The sequence below is a fragment of the Ursus arctos genome, unplaced genomic scaffold (genome assembly GCF_023065955.2).
Source record: "Ursus arctos isolate Adak ecotype North America unplaced genomic scaffold, UrsArc2.0 scaffold_1, whole genome shotgun sequence".
NCBI classification, from domain to species: Eukaryota; Metazoa; Chordata; class Mammalia; order Carnivora; family Ursidae; genus Ursus; species Ursus arctos.
Window position 1 is genome coordinate 24,684,689 of NW_026622763.1, and position 19,830 is coordinate 24,704,518.

A 19,830-nucleotide genomic window follows, 5' to 3' on the forward strand; every position below is an offset into this window, starting at 1 on the left:
ACTATGTTGCACACCTGAAACTAATAAAACATTGTATTAATTATAAATAAATAAATGAAGCAATCATTTTATAATTTTCACATGTAATCCTCAAATAACTTCCACTGTGGCACTGGGCCGCTTTAAAAAAGTATTCAAGAGGTGCCTGGGTGGCTCAGTTGGTTAAGCAGCTGCCTTCAGGTCAGGTCATGATCCCAGGGTCCTGGGATCCAGCCCTGTGTCAGGCTCTCTGATCAGCAGAGAACCTGCTTCTCTCTCTCCCTCTGCCTGTCGCTCTGCCTACTTGTGCTCTCTTTCTATATCTCTGTCAAATTAATAAATAAAATCTTTAAAAAAATAAATTAAATTAAATTTAAAAATAAAAAAATATTCAATCTTGCATAAATAGAAAGTATCTGAAATTTTTTTTTTGCAGTCTCCCATAAAAAGACAAAGAAGGGTACTAGTAATGAACAGCATTTAAAAATATATATATATATATATATATATATTTATATATACATATATATAAATATATATATAAATATATATATATATATATATACATATATATAAATATATATATAAATATATATATATATATTTTTTTTTTAACTGAATAGATAACTCAAGCCACAGATTTCCAAATGTTCTTCCCTAATCCCAGCTGGCTAAACTCTCTCACAAACTCAAATACAGGCTACCTCAATCTGCACCTGACCCCAATGTTGCCTTGAACTAATCTTTTTTTAATGATTTTACCCAAACAATAAGAAAATAATAATAAATCTTAGTCTTTTAGGCTTTTCTCTCCATTTGTTTTCCATTTTCCACATTCTGAGAGCCAGGATGCAACTCAGCAATTAATAAACCTACCACTGTAAAAGAGGAGTGATTAAAAAAAAAAAAAAAAAGGAGAGAGGGGTGCCTGGGTGGCTCAATCAGTTAAGCATCTGACTCTTGATTTCAGTTCAGGTCATGATCTCAGGGTCCTGAGATCCAACCCAGCATCTGGCTCCACACTGGGCTTGGAGCCTGCTTAAGATTCTTTCTCTTCTTTTTCTTCTGCCCACCCCACCCTGACCCTGCTGGCACACAAACAATCTCCCTCTCGCTCTCTCTCTCTAAAAAAAAAAAAAAAAAAAAAAAAAAAGAAAGAGAGACAGAGAGAAGGAGAGAAAGAAAAAGATTTGCACATTTTTATTTTTTTATTATTATTTTTCTCTTTGTCACATAGGTATTTCATCACTGTTTAACATAGATTGGGACACAGTGGGGGAGAAAAAAACCAAAAACCTAATCATCTCTCTGGATTGTCAGTGCCTGAGGGTATAGAGTATTGGCCCTATCAGCAAGAGGCTGGTCCAACTTGACTTGCTTATGATCCATCACTTCCTCTATTCTCCAAGAGGAGAACCACGTAGTTTCTGTTCACTCCTCATTCTTCCTATCCATGGCTCAACTGCAACAGCCAAACCTAACTGCCTGAAAAATAATAACACACTTGGCTTCATATTTTGACTGGCCGGCAGCCCTTATTCTCAGACCATAATTGGAACTCTTATAAACTCATCTTTATCTAAGACAAAATCTTTCAACATTGTTACCCTTGTTTATACAGTTCTCTGCTTCAAGTGCAGTGCAGCATAACTTTCTATCCACTGATACAACCTCTTCTCTTCCTAGCCAAACCCTTCTGATCTGCCCTCTGAAACTCCTCCTCTATGATCACAAATGCCACAATATTCTAAGACTGTACTCTTAATGTTCTTTCCAATGTTTTAACTTTTCTGACGGAAACTTACCAGCTGCTGAGGTCATCTTTCCCAGCAGTCATTGAATATGTGGGCTCCTAACAAGAACCTCAGGGGTAGCTACAAAATCCATGCCCTCCCCTCTATTAATTCTAAATTATTATTTATTTTTTTAAAGATTTCATTTATTTGACAGAGAGAGAGACAGCCAGCGAGAGAGGGAACACAAGGAGGGGGAGTGGGAGAGGAAGAAGCAGGCTCCCAGCAGAGGAGCCTGATATGGGTCTCAATCCCAGAATGCCGGGATCACGACCTGAGCCAAAGCCAGATGCTTAACGACCATGCCAACCAGGCGCCCCTAATTCTAGATTATTATTTTCCCCTTATATTGTAACATCTGCTTTTTTGAGGGTCTAACCAATAGCACCCATCCTCAAAGAATCATCTGACAACCTTTTGATTTTTTTTTTAATCTCATCATTTTTATTTAAGAGTCAGCACCTAGCTTTCTGTCTTTCTGACTACTCCAAACCAGGCAAGCATCTACAGGATAAATGGATCCACAACTTTCTCCCTTGCTTTCTTGACCTCCTCTTTGCATCTGACCTTTTCTTTTCAGTACACTTCAACCACCAATTTCCATTGTGACAAACAGTATATTGTTTGTCATCACCAGAAATTTCACCTCCACCAAAAGAGATACCAACCCCCCACCACACACACACATACAAGAGGGTCTTTTTCTTCCACCTGCCAGTATGTTTTCTACCTGTATTGCACCAGTACTCTCACTGCAATAACTCTTTGAGTTCATTGAGACATTGTCCCCACTGACCCTCTCCATTCTCTGCCCATCAGCCAACCTTCAAATTTTATTTCTCATTTTTTTCCCCACTGTCCCAGCCTTCTAATCACTCTATCCCACCCTACTGCACTCTCAGAGGATGATCTTTCCTCTTATTGGTTAGAGACTTGAGAGCACATCAAAGAGCAGCTCTGTTTTCTTACAGCCCCAGCTAAAACCCATCTACATCTACATTAATTCTTCCCCATCCTCCCCTTTTGTAATGCAGAAGGCAGCATCCTCCCATCTTTTAGTCTGATACAAAGCAAACACATATACTCATCCCATCTCCTCTGAAACCTGTCTTCAATAATTCCCACTTCTTTCTGAATTTTTAACCTCTCCTTTTCTACTAATTCTTACCTTCAACATATGAATTTGTTCTACTTTTTATCATCCTGAAACAAACTTTTTCTCTTGACCTCAAACCACTCTCCATTTCTAGCCCTTTCTCTCCACATTTCATTTGCATCCAACTTTGTCCAAAAAATTGTTCATACAAGCTGACTTTATTTTTCCCCTCAATCACCCTTTTACCACACTGATATATCCTTCAACCCCACCACTGCACCAAACCACTTTTTTTTTTAACTTACAGAGATTGTCAATTACTTGCATGTGGCTAAACCTTTCTCAGCCCTTTTTACTGACCTTTCCATAGCATCAGACCAAGTTAATCCTTTCTCCCTCTTGAGGATTGTTCTTTCTTTGAGCAATCTCTTGGTATTCTTCCTACCTGACTGTTTTTTCTTAGCTACCTTTCCCACCTCCTTTGTATCATGCCCAGGATTCTAAAATTGGAGTTTCCCAGGTTCAGATAGAGAATCTCTAAATTTTCTCATAGAAAAATCTTTAAAGTTTCCATGATTTTCATTAATATTACAATAACTCTTTAATATTCTAGTCTGTCTTCTGAGATTCTAACTAATAAGTACAGTTGCTTTTTTGGTATTTGCATTGAAATTCTTTTAGGCATCTCAAATGTAACATATCCAGTAGTAAATTCTTGTTCTTTCTTACCAGATTTATCCCCTCATTTTTCTCCATTTTGGTGAATAGTGTCACTTTCTACCCAATGACTCATTCCAGAAACCAGGAATTTATCCTCCATAACTTCTATCTTATCTTCTACACCTAATTCATCACCATATCCTGCCACTTCTAGCTTCAAAATATATCTCAATCCCATATTTATTTCCTTCTCTGTTTCTCTTTTCTAAACCAAGTCACCATCATCTCTTGCCTGGGGACTTATATTTCATCTCTGTTTCTTATTCCTTTTAAACACTTTCCTCATAGTCACCAAAGGGATCTTATTAAAATGAAAAGTGGACTATGTATTATAAAACCCTCTTATAGCTGCTAATAGCAGTCAGAACAAAACCTCATATTCCTAACATTACCAACAATGGTGAGCATGACCTAGTCTCTGTCTATCTCTCCAGCTTCATCTACTGGTATACTTCTCCACTTCTAATACCTTGGCCATCTAGTGCTATCCTTCTCTACTTCTAATACTTTGGCCATGTTTCAGTTTCTTAAACAAGCCATGTCTTTTCTTCCATTCTGCACTTCACATATACTATCCCCCAGTCTGGAAAGTAATTTCTGCAATGGTATCTCAATCTTGGCTTTAGATTTCAACTTAAATGTCAATTCCTGTGGAAAACTTTCCCTGCCTTTCCTGTATTAGTTAGGTTTATCTGATATAATCTGATGCCGTTCTGTATTTTTTGCAATGCTCTTCTTTATTTTACTTGAATAAAAGATACACACACACACACACACACAGTATGTTTAAGATCTGTTTACTAAGTATACTATAATCTCCAAGAGGACAAAGGACATATCTGCTTTATTCAGTATTGCATGCTCAAGACCTAGTCATATGTCTGCCCATTCATTCATTTTCTTTTTTTTCCCTTTCTCCTTCCTTCTTTCCTTCCTTCTTTCCTTCCTTCTCTCCTTCCTTCCTTCCTCCTTTCCTTCTTTCCTTCCCTCCCTCCTTCTTCCCTCCCACCCTCCCTCGCTCCTCTCCCCTTCTCTCCCCCTCACCCCCAACACACACTCACAAAGGCTCTAGACTGACTTCCTCATATTGGATAATAAAATCTAAAACTCAGACTTGAAATTGAGTTAAAGGGGGAAAAAATATGGATAAGTTCATTCTAGCTTAGGAAAATAAATAAATTTTCCACATTATCCAGCACAGCTCACTGGAATTCTACTTTGAACCCAAATCATTAGTCAATAATAAATTATTGCTTTGCCTCAGTTTGATTACACTGCCCTTTTTGCATATAGCTCCTTTTGGAGAATTTGTAGGGATTAGTGATGGGTTCATGGTAAGATATGGTTTTCCAGTGCCTGGAAAAATTAAAAATTTTCATTTTTAATGGCATCTCTTCATCGTTCCTTTCTACTTAAGTACAGATACCAGATTATAACAAAACTCGGCTGTATTCCTAAGAGTGTCGGACTGCCTATATGTAGTATCCAGCAAAAGTTTGCTTCTTTGTTTACTTTAAAGTAGGATATTTATTGTAATCAACAAGAATTTTTAAGAGTATTGCCACCTATGAGTAGGATGGTTTGAAAGTACTAGGAGATTAGATAAGGAGATACTGGTTTGGTAGTTATGCGTTAGTAAGGGGCTGAGGATGGAAAAGAGAAGAAAATTCAGAAATATTTGGGATCTTAGTCAATAGGACTTGATAATTTATTGGGGACAAGTATGAATAGAGAATAGCATTCGAGTATAATAACTTTCATAAAATATATTTCTTGATATATTCTGACTTCAAATTTCTCTCAGAAAGTCTAAGTCTACCTGTCTCATAAGATCTCAAGGTATCATTCCATTTTATGAAGAATGGATTTTACAGTCTAGGCATATTAACTTCATGACCAAGGGCAATACTATCTTAGGAGTCCTTCAGGGGTCAGTTTGCAGGATGTCAATATTCAAAGGCTCATGCTCAATATACTTGATTCATGGAACAGTAAAATATTTGCAGTAATATATTAGATGTCAAAAAGTTGCTCTTTGAGATATGCAGAGATGTATAACCTAATTTCTGCACTTAAGGAAGTCCTATTGGTTTATGGAGGCATTCTTCTGAGCTGAAATAACACAGATGGCTGTCTCAGAAGTGACTAAGGTAAGTATCCATGAAGTTGTGGACTGCTGAACAAATCTGGCCCATTGCTATGCTAATTGCCAGTTAGTTGAACCGTCAATTTCTATTTTAAATTCTTACTAAATGGGGGGAAAACACCATGTAGAAAAGTGAAACTTTACAGCACAGTTTTCTTGTATATTATTTGTTGTTTATAATTGTGCACACATCTCAGTTTGCTGTTGGAATAGACTGTGCAATAATGTTGTAATGATGATAAAATCTTATGGTTATACAGATAAAATAACAGTGTAAAAAGATAGAGATTTCTTTGTTTGATGTTCATTTTCCCAGCTGTGAAGGGAAGATATACTTAGAAAAAAGTAAGGTAAAAGGTCTGTAAATCAATAACTTCTTCATAAGTGATATTACCCGAATTTCTTGGTTTAGTTTTAAGCAGAAATGTAGGATCAAGCTTAGGCTAACTGTAGTTAAGACTGCAGAAGCCAAATGAAGCTAGTGAAAGGAATCAACTGTCCTCACTGAGTTAGAAAAACAAGTATTTTTATAACAGTGAGATGTTCCTAAACCAGGGTTTCTTGACCAGGATGAGCTTCAGGGTTTCCATCAACAACCAGTAGTGTAGGGCTGTGCAAATTGGCAGGTATGCCAGTAAAAACTGTATTACCTGTAGTATTACAGGTGCACATTTTTTTTTTTTTTGGACAAGAGAGTTAATACTTGAAAAGGTAAATACTCACATTCTAAAATAGTTATTCTTAAGCTTTACTAGATACAGTAATCACCTGGGGAACTTGCTTGAAATCTCTAATTCCTATAATCACTGCAGTGCAAATTTGGGCAGTACCTAAAAAAAAAGTTAAATAGGCATTGGCCCTTTGATCCAGCAATCTCTATTCCCAAAATTTATCTTGAAGAGACATCTTCACAAATAAGAGACAATGAAGGCACTAAGTTCTCACTGTAACATTGTTAGTAATAGCAAAATATTGAAAATATGTCTGTATCTAGTTCTCCCTTCCCTTCCTTACCCATTCTTTCTTTTCAGAAATAATGATTCAGCATCTACTATGTTGAAGGCTCTGAGAATACAACAGGGAATTCTAAAGCTTGTAGCCTGTGCCTCTGCAGGGAACAGGAAGCAAGATCATTGAAGATAAATGTACTTTACAATTTATAAACACTCATGAAAGGTTGGTAGGGTAGCTCTACTGATTGTTAATTGAGAGAAGCAGGTATTCTAACAAGCTCTTGTTAGTGTCATAGCCAAAGAATTAAAAACAGTAAGCTATTCAATAATGGTAATCTTGTCCCAATCTTAGTAATTTCTTACATGGAGGCCAATTAATTTTTCAGAGAACAGATTGTTTGAATCACACCTATGTTAGAATTTTCTTAAGTTACTCTTTGCTGCTCAATCTCCATGTCTTTTTTCTTCTAATATCAGTGCCTATGATATTCAGCTTTACATGTCAATTTACCTTGATACAGCATTTAATATTGGTGATTCGATTTAATACTGACCTAGGTATTACCGTGAAGATGTTTTATGTATGTGATTAACATGTATAATCAGCTAACTTTAAGAAAGGAGATTATTTTCCATAATCTGGGTGGGTTTATTCTATTCAGTTGAATAGTTTAAGAGCAGAACCAAAGTCTCCATGAGGAAGAAGAAATGTCACCTCTGGACACCACCATCAGCTTTGTCCAAGACTTTCAGCCTGCCCTTTCTGACTGCCTGCCATAAGCATTTTCATCTAATTAGCTAGCTCCCACAACCACATATCAATCTTTACAAGAAATCTATACATATTTATGAATCCTGCTGGTTCTATTTCTCTGGTGGAACTCTGACTGATACACTGCCCAAAAATTATTTAGAAGAATACTTCTCCATTTACTAAGAATTTAAAAGAGATATTTGACAGTTCAGATAACTGGTAATTAGCATAATAGTGAATCAGATTTGTTTAGCAAGCCAAATGGAGAAAGCACAGGTCCTGGGGACTTATTGTGAAGCCCTAAATCCAGCCATGCTAACATCAGCACTGCTCGTTTTATTTAGTGATCTGAGCCATTAAATTTCTCTTTTTGCTTAAACTGATTTGAACAGAGTTTTCTACCATTTGCAACTGGAAAATTCTTGTGTGATAAATATCCATGGTTAAGATAAATGGTAACCGGAACACCTATCATTACTACAGAAAGAGAAATAGAAGCCAAATGTCCTACTGACAAACGCTGCTTATGAAAATCAACAATTTAAAAGACAAATATGAAGTATTAGAAGATAGTTTTATTTGTCCTGAAAAGTTATCTGAGTAATCAATGATTTGATCAATATGTCAGAAAATTTAGAAGTCTAAAAATACAATATCTATAATTTCCTTAATAAATGCTTCCAGGCTTTACTTTGTTTTGCCACAGGAAACAGCAAAAGTAGAAGAACAAAGTTCATATTCCAGTATGAAGAAAAGCCATGACCATTAGAAATGTATAGAATTTCCATCTGCCAGTCAACCTGTTTCAAATGTGTGTGTGTGTGTGTTTAGTCATATATATATATATATATATATATATATATATATATATATATATAATGCATTTTTAATTATTCACTATAATGGGTTTTTACCTATTTTGAATTAAATTGTGAGGCAAAAGTGTTTCTAAATACTTATAAAAGAAAGATGAAAATTGTGCAGGTGAATGAAAACAAGGTAGTGATCTGCTGGGCTAAGGCTTCATGGCCTAATGCCCAATTGGCTGGTGACCAGGATATAATTATATTATCCACTATAAACCTAATGAGCAGTCTCTGACATTGATATTCTTCGTAAAATACAGAATGCACAGTTAGGAAATTCAGTTTGGAGTATCTGTCAGTTCATCATCCATTTTTTTTGTTTGTTGTTTGTTTCCCAGGAAGAGGCTCTTCCCTCACAGGATTTAGCTCCTGCAGTACATTGTCCCTTATATTGCTGTAACCTTCACCCCTGTCCTCTTTCCCTAGATTATGAGACTCACAGTGAACACCTAGCATGGGGCATCCAATAAATTGGTTGCAACGGGTTAATCAGGTTCTCAGACTTTGATTTTCCAAATTATGACACAGGAACCTCTTACTGACTTTTGGCTTGAATAGACATATAAAGTCAAGGCATTGGTTAGCTATGTTGAGGCATGTAGGAGTGCAACAGAAAAAGCCTGTCAGGAGAGAGGAAGACAGATAGAAATAGAGATGACAGAGATAAAGATGAGATAGAGACAGAAAGGCGTGGAAAGAAAAAGAGAGGAGGAAGAGTTGGAGAGGAAAGGAGGGAAAGGAAGGGAGGGGAACGGAAGAGAAACATAAAGCAACCATAAAGAAAGAAGTATTCTCTCTTTGTTCATATAGGACCTTAAATTTCTCACAGGGACTGTATTAAGGCTGCTTTTAATTTATTATGTTAAGTGGTGGGTCTGCTAACCAGAATTTAGGAATGATAATGATTTACTTCAAGTGATGTTATCCATAAAAAAGTAAATGTACCAAATGAAAATGAATCTGAGCTAATACTGACCCTTGCACTACCATGGTGAAATTATCTTTTCTCCACTTGGATTATAATAGAGACCTAGAGAGATAAATTGCTTTGCCCAGGACCATACAGAAAAAGTAATTAGAGGGTTTGGTTTAAAACTTCATTCATGGAAATGTGCTGTGCTCAATTTCCTCCCAATATTTCCCTATTCTCCCATATAGTGTTATATGCTTATAAAACCACACATTCTTATAGTTCTAATTATATTGAATTTTAACTATCATTTATAAATATCAAAACAGGATTCAGATTTCCTACCTTGTTTTTTTGTTTTTTTTTTTTAAAGATTTTATTTATTTATTCGACAGAGATAGAGACAGCCAGCGAGAGAGGGAACACAAGCAGGGGGAGTGGGAGAGGAAGAAGCAGGCTCCTAGCGGAAGAGCCTGATGTGGGGCTCGATCCCATAACGCCAGGATCACGCCCTGAGCCGAAGGCAGACGCTTAACCGCTGTGCCACCCAGGCGCCCCAGCCTACCTTGTTTTTTTAATTAGAAAGTAACAGTTTTGAAAAAGGAGTCAGTTGTCTCTAGGGTATATAAAATATTTTCTGTGTCTGATAAACAAATGATAATGATAACAACAGTGTACTTTTGAGTTTTTTTCTGCAGTATTTGGACCATTGAAATAACTGTAGGTAGAGTTCAAATGTGTTGAGAGATTGCTCAAGGCTAATTGATGTGTGTGCATTATTCATCACTTTTCCTATGTATGTTAATGGAGATGATAACATTCATATGTCAAGAGCTTCAAAATTGTAAAATGAAAGTGAGCACAACAGACCCAAGCTTCTTAATGTACTATATAGCCATGCAAATAATGATGGTCTAAAAATTTATGGTCTGAAAACCTATAATCCAAGTTTGTTCCCCTTCCTTCCTCCCTTCCTTCCTTTCTTTCTTCCTTCCTCTTTTAGTTATGAACAGCTTTTTGAAGACAGATTTCCTCATTTCAGTTAGAACCTACATCAGTATGCACAGAAATGTTCATTTGAGTATAATCATTAAAGTTAAAATTGGTTAAAGTTAGAACAGTGAATCCAGGTAAATTAATTTTATGAGGAATTTGTAAAACTCTGTGAAATGTGTTCACACTTAATATAAGGTATACTGCTTAAATTGTTTGGAATCCATCATTAGATTGTAAGCTATTTGAAAGCAAGAACAATAATCTTTATGGAATAATCATAAAACCAGTTAGATACAAATCACTTCAAATTTTTTAGGTACCCATCCAATATCATTAAGTCTGTATTTTCATTCCAAATACCCAACCAACATTTGTTAAGTGCCAAAAGCAAACAGTTTGACAGAAACAGATTACTTCAATATACCCTAAATGCTAAACAGAACTCACCCTTTTGGAATCATGGTCAGCTCTATTAGAAAGTAAAAGGATTGCATACATAATAGAGAAGATCAAGTCAACAATAGAGGAGATGAGATCAGGAATTGGAAGATTGCAGGTTTATCTTTCTTTCCTAGACATTTGTCTCTCATGCCTTCTTGACCTGTTGAGGTTGTGCTTTGGTCTTTGCTCTTAAAGTTCAAACTCTACTATCTGGTGTTTCTACCCTTGGCTAGTTAAAATCTTCCTGATTTTGTTTTTTAGTGGCTGCTTTTGTTCTTTCCAGATTCTTAATTGTGTATATTTGATCCCAGCCTTGTGAGCTGCCTCTAGCTCTTATCATTATTTTCATTTTATAACATGATTGTCCTGGCCTAAAAGTAAATGGTATGCTGATTCTGACTGCTTTGATGTTGCAATCCAGAACAATCCTTTGGACAAAGGTGATAAAATATACAGAAGTAGTGCAAACTTGAGGGGCAATTACTCATTTATACTTTCATTCAACACATATTTATTGCACATCCATTTTGTCAGACACTGTCAAGCTTGTGTTATTTTCAGGCTTGATATCAGATGATACATACAAAGACACAGATTAACCTGAGTTTCAATTTCATCTTTGATTCCAAGTACCTATTTGATTCTCAGCAAGTGGACTTAATTTCTAAGCCCCAACTTCATCTTCATCAGTAAAGTTAGGAAGATAATGCTCAAGGATGAATTTCTCTGAGTCAGATGAAATGAGATGGTGATTACATCAAAGATACTAAACATGGATATGTTTCCCCCCTTCCTGTGTTCCATACTTCTGATTTCATATATATTCTATTTCTTTCTAGCTGAGAGTTTGGGGATGGTGATTGAAAATAGAGGGAATTTTATACACAGAGTTCCAAGTCATAAATATCCATTTGCTGGAAGAATAAGTGCTTCCCCAAAGGACTCTGATTTTGGCAGGGCCAAGGGTGGTGTAAGATGTACTTGGTGAATCTCACTTTCACACTAAATAAGCTAATGAACTCCATATCGATTGAAAATCTTGGGCTACAGAAGAAAATGTGAGATGCTGCTAAGAGGCACAGTACGACTTCAGTGGAACAAATGCTTGCTGAGCTCTCCTAATGTACAAGGTGAGAGGTACTGGTGATAATAGTTGAAGAAGAGCCATCCCTATGCCCTCAAGGTTCTCATATTCTCTCACAGCTTCTCTAGAAACTAGCCATAAATTGGATATCTTGAGAGCTCTTTGAGAAAATACAAATACCTTTTTTTAATAAAAGGCCACTAATAGGTATAATGCAGTTAAAATATTCATAAAGACTTTTGTAAAGTGCTACATTTAAAATTACTTATCTACTTTGTCTGAATAAAAACTTGATTTAGTAATGACAAAAGAAAATAAACAATAAATGAACACTTCTCTGAATGAAATGCATACAAAAAAAATTTCCATAGATCCATTTCATGACAATTCTTATTTTATATGTGGTATAAATACTTGGAAAAACAGCATACGAAAATGTCCAACTTAGCAAATCATACTAGCTTTTACAAAAAAGAGTAATGAAATGCCAAGTCAATGTGTATAAACTATAGGGAAATCTCCGGAGGCTACAGAGTGGCAGAAAAGTAGCATGAGGATCAAATGAGCGAGCTTAAGGTAATGCATTAGAGAAAAGTATTCAGCATCATTTGGATAGAGAGCTGGGCCATGCTCTTATTACTTTTTCAATTGGTCCACACAGATGAACTCATCTTACTGTCTTTATTCCAAAAGGTTTGTTGAGACTCCTATCAGAATAGATGATTTTCTGAGGACATTACCCCGATGTGCTACAGTGGCCAAAATAGTCAGGCGTAATCAAGAGGAGTATTAGAAACAAAATGGAAAATACTCTCCTACCCACCTAACTCTTATCATAGAGGATTTTAAGTGGAATTTTGTGTTAGTTCTAGCTGCAGTACTTTTGGAAACCTCTAACAAAACTCAGTGAAGCCTTTTACATAATCCATAATCAGATGTGGTGATAGTGGGTAAAGGAGGGGTAGTATAGGGATAGGCATGCGAGTCATCTGCATAGAAATGGGATAAAATGTAGGCCAGTGATGGATATTAAGGAGGGCACGTATTGCACGGAGCACTGGGTGTTGTACACAATGAATCATGGAACACTACACCAAAAACTAATGATGTAGTGTATGGTGACTAACATAACATAATAAAAAATTATTAAAAAAAGAAATGGGATAAAATGACTGCATTTCTGATAGTAAAGACAAAGATTGAAAACATCTCTGAACAAAACCTGTAAGAACACTGACTTTTAAAGGCTCTGCCAGTCACAGTTCATTGTGACTCTCTTCCCATACTTCTTGCAATAAGGAGTGAGCCAAAATGTCCACACTTTATTTTATGTTATGTGATCCCACTCCAAACCTCCCCAACCACCACTCAATCATAGGTACCAATCAGGGATCGGAATTTGAACCAAGTGTAACCAACATGTCTTATGCAAAAACTAATGACCCAAATTAATCAAGATTTCTTCTTTCAAGATTTCAAACCAGTACCTCAGAATGTGACTGTATTTAGAGATAGGATCTTTAAAGAGGTAATGAAGTAAAAAGGAGACAACCAGGGTGAGCCTCAATCCAATCTGACTGGTGTCCTTATAAAAAGATGAAATTTGGACATTTATACATATTATTATATTATATATGCATATGCAATATGTTAATATATATTTATATATGATCAAATAAACGACATACAAATAAAAGTTTACATCTATATTAATTGTCTTGGGAACCGAAGAAAAGCACGACTAGAACAAAGTCTGTGCAAATAGGAAATAGGTCAAATGAGGATTACTACACTGCCCAGTGGCACAGAAAGGACCCAACAGCGAACAGCCCCTTTGTTTCAAAGCACCTCTTATGCACAGACACCCTCAGTGGCCAATCAATGGAAGTTCCTTCAATTAACCTCAGTGTGGTATCAAAAGTATCAGTCATCAGAAGACTGCTTATTGCTCTGCACGCCAATGGTTCCATTGCTGCCAATGATACAAAAATGTGTGAAAATGAGAAGGGACTTATTGTAACTAGTTAAGTAGTCTAAAGAAATTAGTGCTTGCAGAAAATACGCAGCCACTTATATACCACTGATATAGGCTTGCGGTGGCAGAAATGTAGATTCAACAAACTGAATTTCAGAAAAATAGAATATACAGTAGAGTAAATAACCAGAAATTCCCTCTAAACTTTTAGTTCTTCTAAATAAAGTAGACTGAAGGGGTGCCTGGGTGGCTACGTCCATCAAGCGGACAACTCCTGAGTTTGGCTCAGGTCATGACATAAGGATCCTGGGATCCAGCTCCACATCTGGCTCCGTGATCAGCAGGGTGTCTGCTTGAGGATTCTCTCTCCCTCTCCCTCACCCTCTCCCCACTCACTCTTGTGTGATCTCGCTCTCTCTCTCTAATAAATAAATTTTTTAAAAAAATAAATAAATAATAAATATAGTAGACCAAAGTCTATTCATTCAAAAATATTTATGTCATGCATTATGCTGGCACCCAGGACATACAGAAAATAGTATAATGTCCATTTCTTCTGATTTATGGTCATTCTGTTGTTCCCTCTCTTCCCATCCCTCAATCTTCCTTTTAGACACCAAAATAAAGTAAGGAAAGGACAGCGTGGCCATTTTACCAAGATTTCCTATAAAAAGAGAAAATCTCTCCATTTAGGTTAGAATTCTGAAAGTGCATGTATTCTGCCTAAATAATCCTGAATTTTGGTATCTTACTGTAAAATTTATAAACATTTCTATCCAGATTGAGGCGTATTCAACTGTGTGATGTTCATTCAGTCACCAGTTATTCCTTTAGTACATACTAGGGGACAGTGATGTACAATAAACCAGAGCTAGACAGATAAGAAGACACAGTTTCTGCCAGTCCGGATCTCAGAGAGCAAAAGGAATCATTTATGCAAAAAAACAATTAGCATTCGATATGGATATGATTCTAAAGTGGTGGGAATGCCTAAGTCTGCCAGGAGGAATTAAGGAAAACTTTCAAGTGTATAGTTTGAGTGGAGACCTGAAGGAGAGTGAGAGGTTGCCAGGTTGATTTAAGATGAACTAGAGGTGTGTGCAAAGCCCATAAAATTTAAACACGTACAACTTCAGACATCAATATGTTTACAGAATTACTATCATAGATGAGCTACCAGAGATGTTCTCTTCACACACCTTAATTTTTAATCCTTGCAACAAGCTTTTGATGTTAGGCATTATTATTAAGGAAACTGAACTTCAAAGAAATTAAATAATTTGCCCAAAATTACATAATATGAAACAGAGGTAGGCTTAAACCCTAGTTTTCTGATACTAAAGCCACTTATCCTTATAGTTCAACAAATTACCCTCATGTGGAAGAAGGGGGCAGGAAGGCATTTTCTTACACATGCTTAATCTACGTAGTGGGGAATTTGGCTTTGGGTAGACTGTTAGAAATGTATTAGGTCCATGAAAACAGAAATCCTTATGTAATCCAGTATAAAGTATTGAAGGGGCTCTTCTTATTTCCACGGAGAAGTTTTTTGAACCCTTGGAAATCCTAAAGGATAACATAAATTTTAAAGAAAATGTGTTGTTCTCATGCCACCTTTTAAGTTCTGCTTCAAAATGAGGACTTGAGACCTGGAAATTACTAGAGAAACACCTGAAACATAGCTGATAAAAACTTTTCACATCCATTAATGGCCACAGGCAGCTTTTTATTATGTGGGGTGAGAAGGACTTACATTTCCCTTACAAGGTCATAGCCAGGAGATGACTAATGTCATTTTGCCTTTGTCAGTAGGCACATTTATTGAGTGCCTACTCTTCGGAGGGCACTATAACAGGCATTGCTGGGAACTGCAAGGTAAATAGAAGACATGGTCTCTGCCCTTGTTTCAAGGAACTGTCAGAAAGAGAAAACAGCACTAGGGTGCTCCAAATGGGAAAATAAACTTATTGGTCCTTTCAAATCAGTGTCAAAATGGCTAGGGATATCATGCTTTGCCTTTGCAACTTACGCTAGAAGACAATACCCAAGGGCCTTAGCCAGCTTGATGCATAGCCCTCTGAGACAACATAAAAGGGATTTGTCTAGCTCTTAAAGAAAAAAAACAAAAACAAAAAACCCAAAAAGTCATACATGTTATATCTTTAACAGTCTTATAAAGCTTTTTTCCTGACTTTTATAGACAGTCTTAGAGAAAATGGAGTACCATAAAAGACTTCTAACACTTTAAGTGACTACCTGGCAATATTCACTCAACATCTGGATATCCTTAGAATGTTATGCAGTCATGTATAGCCTAAAATCCATTACAGTTTGAACGGAAGGCTAAAAGCAGCAACAATATTCACAGCAACCCTTCAGGCACAGTGGGCTGTTATTTCTGGAGGCTAAATGCTGAGTATTGTTTTCTGTAATTTGAATCTCTCTGAATGTCTTTCTCAGTGTCTGAGTCTCCCTCATTTCACTACCAAATTCCGTTCCTTTCATACCTGGCTAAAATTAGTGGAATTATTAGAACCAATTCTAAATACCTCAATCCCAAAACTTAGCGAATATATTCCTTTGTAATCCAGTTCACTGTCTGAAAATAATTAAACACATAACAATGAAAACCTAATAGGCTATTTTACATAGTATTTGAAGAAAAGTAATACAAAGCTGTTCATGTAAATCATCCCAAATCTAGAAAATGAATGCATGAGATTCTATTTGATGGGAAACTTAAAGGCTTCCCTTCCTCCAAGCATTGTATTAGTTTCATGTGCTGAGTTGTGTACAAGGTTAGCATCTTTGCAATGTATTGGTATGTGTATCTTATTTTGGGTTTCCCCAGAAGCAAACCCAGACATGAAGTTTAGAGTGGGAGCTAGGAGTTAAAGGAAAACCCCAGTAGAAGACTAGAGAAATGAAACAAGGAAAGGAAAACAGAAGTGTGTGCCATGAAGCCAGCTCCCACCGTGGGCGAGTGGAGTTTAGTTCCACTGGACAAACTATGGGAACTGGGGTAAAACCCCACCTCAGTTATCTCAGTGTTATCTCAGTCAAAGGGCAAGGGATATGTATCTAGTGCCTCCCGTCCATCACAGGTGAGGAGAGCTCTTAGAGTTAACTCTCTGCCATGTATGTCCTATCACAGGGCAGCAAAGGAGTCACAGCTGTGAAAGAAAGCCCTCCAGCCAAGAAGTGAGGGTGTTGGAAGTTGAACACTGGACCACTGTTCACTGAAGTCAGAAGAGTAAAGGCACATGTGTGGGACCCCCTACAGTGTCTGCAATAATATGACAGTAAAAAGAGATTAAATTCTTGTAATTGGGATATCCTAAGGAATATTTCATGACAAGAATACAAATTAAGTGCCAAACAAATCAATTGGTAGTGCCCTTCCTAGTGCTGGAGCTTTATGTAAAGAAAGTCTCTAAGCCCTTATATCAGGTCAACAGAACACACCCGATTGGAAATTTTGGTCATGAGCCCCACAGGGATTAGTGGCCATGCATTTGCTGTGTATGTTTCATTCCTTGTTTAGAAAATATCCCAATCCTTATTTATCAAAAAGAATAATCCATCGGCTTAGTGTTGATAGAAAAAAATAGTGAAAACAGAAGCAAGAAAATTGCTACATCTAGCTAAAAAATCTATAAATACTGGCTAAAACACACAAATCTGAACAAATTAGTAAATTTCTACCTTTTCTTATTTTGAGAAATTTAGTCCATAAACAAATAAAAGTTTGTAAACATATAAATTTGAATTAATTATAAAACCTATAGGCAGTGAGCTTTTCATTGCTCTAAACTGCATTTATTTATTATTACCAACTAGGTAGAATTGTGACAAATGCTAGATTTTTAAAAATCTTCACTACGGAAACATCAAAAGTCATTCCCTAAAGGTTTCAATATTCTATATTCTTTTATGTTGATTTTAAAAATTTGATGAATCCTGGCAAAAAGTAGATTCAAATCCAGTTTCTGTTTTATTCCAGGTTAGAACTCAATAAAGGCAAAGTGGTATACCTCTATGAGAAATAACTGAATCCACTCCAGTGAAATTAATACTTTACTAAAGAACTAAATAAAATATTTGGAGGCCATCTCCAGTCACTTTTTTAAAAAGTTGATTCAATTTGAATGTGTACCTTAGGTTGGGGGAGGAGTTAGACTTAATTATTCATCCTGTCATAGTAAATACTAGACATGTGAACAACTTGGCCTGTGCTGATGAACAAAGAGACTGGACTGCAAATATGGAATATGAAAAGCAAGAAAAAATGATGGAAGATTGCATATCTAGTTCCTTTGATTGTATTTCCAGCTTCTGATAATGTTAATTTTTAGGGGAAAAGAAAAAAAAAGTTAAACAATTTTATTTGGAGGATAGTAGATAAGCTAGAGCTTCTGGGTAAGTGAGGTTTAGTCAATAATCATTTTCTCAAGAATCAAGAATCTCAATTTATTTGTGTCTCCTACTTAATTAAGGTAGAATAGAAGGATATGAAATAAGCTCAGATAAACACAGAGAGGGAGAATGATCAGAGCTAAGTAATGTAGAGATCTGTAGGCCATTTGAAGAGCTTTGGCTTTTTCTCTGAATACAATGGAAAGGTACCAGAAGGCTCTTAGCAGAGAGGTGTCACCTAAACATAAGTGATCTGCTTATGTTTAAAATGACCACTCTGGGATGCCTGGGTGGCTCAGTCAGTTAAAGTCTGACTTCGGCTCCGGTGTTGACCCTAGGGTCCTGGGACGGAGCCCCACATCAGGCTCCCTGCTCCATGGAAAGCCTGCTTCTCCCTCTGCCCGCCACTCCCCCTGTTCGTGCTCTCTCTCTCTCTGTCAAATAAATAAATAAATAAAATCTTTAAAAAATAAATAATAAATAATAAATAAAAATGACCATTCCAATTATGATAATGAGAAAACCAGGGTAAGGGTGGGGTTTAGGAGATAAATTTAAAAGAGGTTTTTCTTAATGATGTAGGCAATCAGACAATGATGGCTTCAACCAAAGAGTTATAGGTGGTGTGGTAAGAATTTAGATTCTTAATATTTTGAAGTTCCTGCTGACATAATGTGTTGTTTTATTTAGATTCAGCGTATGAGAGGAAGAGAGAAATCAACAATTTTGACTCAAACATCATGACAAATTGAATTACTCTATTTGAGCAGGGGAGTTCAAATTTGGATTTATTAAATTTGTTACACCTGTCAGATACTCAAGAGAAAATGTTGTCTAGGTAGTTGGATATATAAGGCCTGAAGTTTAAGAAAGGTCCAGGTAAAAGAGACATTTTGGGAGTAATTAGCATATAAGTGTTATTTAAAGCCAATGACTAGATGGGTTCACCTGAGGAGTAAGTATAGGTAGAGAAGAGTGAATAAAGCATGGGCCTGAGGCATTGCAAGGCTTGTCATTCAGGAATGTAAGAAAACATAGAAGGCTGTGAAGATGTAGCCAGCGAGGCAGAAGCTGAACCAGGACCAAGTAAGGTTTCTGATGTCAAAGAAAGAAAATGTTTCAAGGAGGAGTGAGAGTAATCGACTGTGACCAACGTTGATGAGAGTTCAAGTAAAATGTGAAATGAAAATTGATATTTTCATTTAGTCATATTCAGCTGATTGTTGACCTTGATAAGAGTGGTTTCTGTGAAGAAGTAAGGGAGAAATCATGACTGAAGTGGTTTAAGAAAGAACTGGATGAGAGGAATTGATATTGAGTAGACACAACTCTCGCAATGAGTTTTTCTCTGAAGCAAAGGAGAAAAGAGTAACTAGAGTCAAGATCCTTTTTGGGGTAGGGGGTAACACATTAGGAAAAATTAGGCATGCTAGTAACCTATGGGGATGATAGATACAAGAATAAATACAATGCAATATAAGGAGGGGATAATGTTTTCAAGGAGCCAAGAGAGTGAACCAGTGAAGAAGGAAAGAAGCTGGTTTTCCAACAGGAGCATACAGTGATCTCAAAGTAACAAGAAAAAAAGCAGACTAATTTAGATATAACAGAGGTGGCTGATAGGAAGTAGTTGCATATGGAAGTTTTCTTCTGCTGCACATATTTTCTCAGGAAATTAAGAGGAAAAGTCACTCAGAGGAG

At 36.4% G+C, this 19,830-nt stretch overlaps 1 protein-coding gene across 1 annotated transcript in view; it reads right to left on the reverse strand.

Annotated features, from left to right (window-relative positions):
- The window catches only part of LRP1B (LDL receptor related protein 1B), a 1,450,575-nt gene that overhangs the window by 765,145 nt on the left and 665,600 nt on the right, over nt 1-19,830 (reverse strand). The window lies entirely within an intron of this gene.